At 34.8% G+C, this 6,000-nt stretch overlaps 1 pseudogene; it reads right to left on the reverse strand.

Moving 5' to 3' along the window:
- Positions 1-2,140: 2,140 nt before the first annotated feature.
- On the reverse strand, positions 2,141-3,555 carry LOC145569212 (ethylene-responsive transcription factor ERF061 pseudogene; annotated as a pseudogene).
- Between the last annotated feature and the right edge of the window lie 2,445 nt (positions 3,556-6,000).

A 6,000-nucleotide genomic window follows, 5' to 3' on the forward strand; every position in this document is an offset into this window, starting at 1 on the left:
AAGCATAATCCGAAATCGATCCGAAATTTGACCCGAATCCGACCTGTTGACCCAAATTGCCACCCCTAAGAGTATGTTTGGAATGGAAATCTCATAAGATTGGATGATTTTGCCAATCTCTAAAACCATATGGTGAAATTTAACCAACCTAACAATAGTAACATTGCTATCTTGTTGGCAACAATTCCTCTAGTCTTGAGATGTAAGAAAGTTAATTAGCCTTAGCCATTAGGTTAATTGTTTTTCAACGGATATATCTTGACGAGTATTAATTCTAATTATTTTCCGAAGTAGTACTGTTCTTTTCGATAATGTTGGGTTGTCCTTTGATTAAACTTGTTCCATTTCTTTGTTTTCCATCTTTCTCAAGTTAGATCTGCACAAAGTCTTGTGGTACCAACTAGGGAGATATGATACTGCTCGAAACAGTTTTTTGGGTATGTGCTGTCATTTTATGTAGGATGGTCATGCCAAATTATAAGCTGTTATTCACAACCTACAGTGAATGTAAAAGTCAGGACCACCATGTGAAATTGTGGCACTCTATGCCTCCTTAATGACGCCCGAGTGGTGTGCCATTGTGCCCTTCTCTTCTCACTTGGCTAATAAGAGGATCAGATTATCGGCCTTGTCAACAAGGCTTACTTCCAGGTACTTTTCCTTAGCTTTACCCGTGATTTGATGCCCCAATGTTGTCACTATATATGCTTGTTGCTTGGATTTGTTACCAGTCAGTTTTTAGAGTACGCCGAATATTGTCTACAGGACAGGCTATCTGCAATCTTTCCTGATATCTTTTCCTAGTTTATAGATGCATCCAAGTGTTCCCTATGTGGATTTTCAGGTGGTTATTGGTATCTTCGCTCTCTGCTTTGTAGATAATCGTGATTAGGGTTCCGTTGCCTTAAATTTAGAGCGTCTGAGCTGCTCGTCATTAGCTGTTAGTTGTCACACCCATTTAAACTGGGTTGTACTTATGAGTGATAATTATGCAAGTTGAGCTCAGCTTAATTTAAAAATCACGTGTGAAACTCGTCTTCAACTCAAAACCTCTCCTTTAAGGCTGGACCTGAGCTTTCCCTCAGACTTGGTTCATGCTCAACTAGATCGGTTCACTAACAAATGACCTTTATTTGTGAAGATTATAAATAAGCCAGATAGAAAGCTTATCGGCTGTCGTTGTTAGCTGTATAACTCAAAACCTGTGGTCCATTGTGAACATATTCAACCAATTAGTGCTGAATCTAAAGCTAAAATCTCTGGTTTGGGTTAGGGTAAATTGTAGATGAAGCCTGTTTGAATTCGAACTCGAGCTAGATTGTTTTCAACCTCAAATTATTACTAGCATATACTGTAATAAAGAACGTAGATTTGGTGATCACGCTAGATTTATTATGATTGACTATCATACTTGAAGTTGCGTCATGGGTTTGGTTGCTCTTTAAAGTGCAACATTTACCATATCCTTGTCTGAGATCCTGGACCTATCCACATCCTAGCCGTATCAAGTGGAGGTGATGAAGAAAATTAACGTTTTTATGGGACCATTAGGACATCAATTAACACCTTAATTAGCACATGAAAATAAATACGCAGTAAATCAGTTTTGGGTGAGATCGTCATCTCACACCAATTTGATACGAATTATGAGTTTTTACTTTTAACCTCTCAAGTAAAAATTCACTCCTCGATTAGAGTCATGTTAACTTGAATCTGAATTACCGTGACATGACTCAAGAGACTTTGTAATACTCAACACGTCTAAGTATTAGATTAGCTATGATAGATCTAATATCTTGTCAATCTAGCCGCTGAATATCACTATCTCAAAATTTTCCTAAATCCTTCGACCGAACGAAACTTGTAAGGCTATCTAGCTAACTGTTATGAAATGACTGAGTAAAAACAATTACTTTTTTCTCGTCTACTCGTACTCTTCTACTTTGTATTTAATTGGATAGAGATGTTCATTTGCTAGATTTTAGAACACAATATTTAAACATAAAGATTTTTATTTTTAAAACAAGAATATATGACAAGTACTTCCTTTGCCATCCATACATCCATAACTTGTCAAACATATATAGGGACGCCAAACATGTAACATGCTCTTGGGGTCGTACCTAAAAGACTAACATGCTCACTTCTAAACACACTAGCCAATATATCATATATATCGAACAAAACTACTTAATCTTTATATTACATAGTAATTAAACTACTTTATATAAGATAAGCTCTGTTTTAAATAGCAAGAACTTCCCAGATCAACTCTGGATCAAAAGATGGCATTTTTTCTAAAGAACAGTCATTAAAACCAAAATCATCAGTCATGATTGGATAGCTAGTCATGGAATCGGAACACGGCGACGCTCCGTTTCCGTTGCTCCACCACCCCTCTTCAGAAATGGCTGGTGACACCATCCCACTGTCATTAACCACAGTTGAGCAGAATGATGACGACGATGAAGAATAAGTATCCTTGATAACCAAACTATCATCCTCATTCAATGTGTTACTATCACCACTATGAGAAACATTACTATTCCCAACTCTGCCACCACTGCCACTGTCACTAATGCTGGCTTCTTTCTGCTTCTTTTTTGCAATCCTGTTAGCTCTTTCCTTCTTCAGTTTCTGACAAATGGTTTGGATTTTGGTATCCACTGCAGACTTGACTGCATTCATCCTAGCAGCATCCCCAAACCCGAGCTTCGTCCCATCTTTAAGATTAGGAAAATTAAGCCGAGCATACTCGCCTCGGAGTTTATAGGCTGCACGATCATAAGCATAAGCAGCAGTTTCTGCTGTTTCATATGTACCCAACCAAACCCTCATTCTGTTCTGAGGTAGTCTAATTTCAGCAACCCATTTACCCCAATGCCTCTGCCTTACTCCTCTGTAAAGCTTCTTCTTCCCTGGATTGTTCATATGTGAGCTTAAACTAGAACTATTACTTTGAAACAGCTGATTGTTCAGGAAAGATGAAGCATGAATCCCGGTCTTATTCGACCGGTTATCAAGCCAAAATTGTTGCAGTAGATCCCTTTGTTTGAGGTAAACAGAGGAACCTAATGGCTCAATCATGGAATTGTTGTTGTTATTTCTAGGATTTGGGTTGGAATTTGGGAAGTATGAAAAGATTGAATCCAAAGTATTGGTGTTGTTAGCACCTGCTGTTAGAATAAGTGCTGATACTGAATCTCTAATGTCAGTTGGTGTTGTAAATGATGTTGATGATGATTGGTAATTGTTTTCTTCCATTTCTTGATGATTTTTTGTACCAAGAAAATTAAAACAGAGGATTTTTCTGTAAGAGATTTGGGTTAAAAAAGTTCTGGAAATCAGGGAACTTTAAAAATTCAGTCCCTTTTTTTTCCCAGATTATCTGAAAAACAGAGGAAAGTTGAAAAACCAGTGATCCCACCAAAAAATGAGGAACACTAGAATTATAAGATGAAGTTTTTTATAAATTTTTTAGAGATCACAGAAGATTTTTTAATTTTTGGGATTATAGACAGAGAGAAAATCTAAAAATTCTGTGAAAAAAAGGTAAGTTGGTTTAGTTTTGATAAGTGTCAGGAAGTTTTTAAGTGTATTTATAGACAAGGGTAATTGAGTAGACTTTCAAAAGCTCTGTTCACAACTTGTTTACGACTTTTGCATAGTTTCTGCACAACAAGACAATTTTGCCCTTTTACAAGTGATAAAAAGTTTTCACCTTTTTTTTTCCATCAAATCAATTTTATCTATTCACATTTTGTAAGTGGATATTGCTGAATTTTCTCCCTTAGTTTTCAAATTTGTTTGTCCTGAAGTTTATGCCATCTTTTTTGGTTCTTAGTTATCTCATTATCAAACTTTATGCTAGATATGATACATGGTAGAAAATGTATTCTTACATGGAGCTTCTTCATTGCTTTGGAGGCTGATGTAAGTGTCATGGTAGAGCTTTTAACGACTTTTTATGCAAGTTTCTTTGTACTTTGGTTGGGGAGTAGAGTTGGCCAAGTAATTGTATTGACACTTATCTAGAAGCTTAGAAATTCATTTTAGGTCAAATTTTATTTGAATTGGACACATATAAAGTTATATAATGGATTATGTTTTTGCGGAAAAATGGCTAAGAGATTAGTGAGCATATACATATTTATGTACTCCATGATGTTCATTTTCTTGATTAAGCGTAAATTTTTTAATGTTTAAAAGAGAAGTGAGTTTATACTTGAAGATCGATTTTGATCCTGTTAAAAAAAAAAAAAAAAGATTGATTTTGACACTTTATGTGAGTGGAACAATTATAAACTTTGTATTAACAATAATACGTGGAAAATCACCCTTTGGCGTTCCTTGATAATACCGTGAGCTATGTATCTTGTAGAAATAGATTAGTCGAAACAAAGATTTTGTTTGGCCTACAATCCTTTCATTAGATGAATCACTCTAGATCGAGTTGTACTTAGGTAAAATTAGTTTAGACCTAGTGAACCCCATTGACGGATGAATTAGGGTTGAGTTGGGCCAACTAGTGACCACCTATACTTAAAACATAGGGAGTGTCTTTTTTCTGTATGTAATAAATAATTTGTATCTTAGCAAACTCCATAATTTTCAGACTATTATTGCCATTAATGCTTTCCTCTCTAACTCTCCTAGCAATTTTCATGTAATTAAGTGGGAACTCAATTGTTGTTCATGCAGCTCAACATAATGTCAATATCTCCTACGGCATGGAATGTGTATACGCGGACAATTTCCCTCAAACGTTATTATGGGCTTGTTAGAGCTTAATAATTGAGTATAAGACAACTTTTCATGAAAATATTTCTAAAATTTTATAAAAGTAATATTTAATATAACGTATGTAAGCAAGTAAATTAACATGAGATCGACAACCTCACACTAATTTATTATGAGATCAGAAGACTTCAATCGAGTAAAAGTCTAATACTCCTTCTGTACCAATAGAAGCCAATTCTAGTTAAACTAATGCACAACCTAATATACAAATTTGACCATATATTTATACAGTTATGTACATAGCATACATTAATATTTGTAAAAATGTACATACTTAGTACATTGGGATTAATCCAACAACATATTATATATAGTTTGATATACTTTCTCGGTTTTTTTTTTTTGTTTTTTGTTTTTTTTTTTTTTTCAATCATTATGTTAAATGTTTTATATTATTCACACAACCTTTTAAACCGTCTTTAATGATTTATACTACAAGAAAAATATTGCTTGTGGTATTGGATTTGTCCTTAATATATACTTTAAATTTTAATTTTCCACAAGTTTTACAAGTGTAACTAAACATAATAATGGGATAAAAACATTGGTAAGCCCCAAAATTGCAAGTAAACAATAAAACGAAGGTGGTATATAATACGAGTAGTAGTTTATTTTTATTTTTTTTTCAGAGAGCTACAAGGGTAGATGATGAGAATTGATCTCAATATCGTTTAAAATTCAAAAGAGAGTTTTAAGTACTTGAACTATTCTTCACTCTCTAATAATTTTCAATCCGTAAATAAAATCAAATTATTGTAATTATTACGTAACAGAGAAATTACATACTATTACACATCATTTTGAAAAAAATCCTCCCTTTGACCCCTGACCCTACTCTATGCGAGTAACCTAGTTGAAAAAAGCAGGCCAATGGCTGGCAAAGGTTCTCGTGAATCGAGAGTTGTGGTTGGGTTGACCGTGTCCATTCCGTCGGTTTAATATTGGATATAAAGTGTCATTTTGACTTTGGTTTTTTTTTTCTCAGAACTTTGAACCGAAAGTGAGCTGCTTCTTCCTCACTTCCTATTATTATTATTATTATTATAACAAAACCTACAGAGTCAATCAATTTACAAGAAATTGGTAGGGAGCCGAGATACAATCTGGGCCCCCACCTCTCTAGCTATAGCGAACCCGATCCTACTGAAGATGTGAGCAGCTGCACGAGCACCAATATCCTGAGACTTTGCGAACGCCTGA

Source organism: Chenopodium album, chromosome 11, assembly GCF_948465745.1.
Source record: "Chenopodium album chromosome 11, dcCheAlbu1.1, whole genome shotgun sequence".
NCBI classification, from domain to species: Eukaryota; Viridiplantae; Streptophyta; class Magnoliopsida; order Caryophyllales; family Amaranthaceae; genus Chenopodium; species Chenopodium album.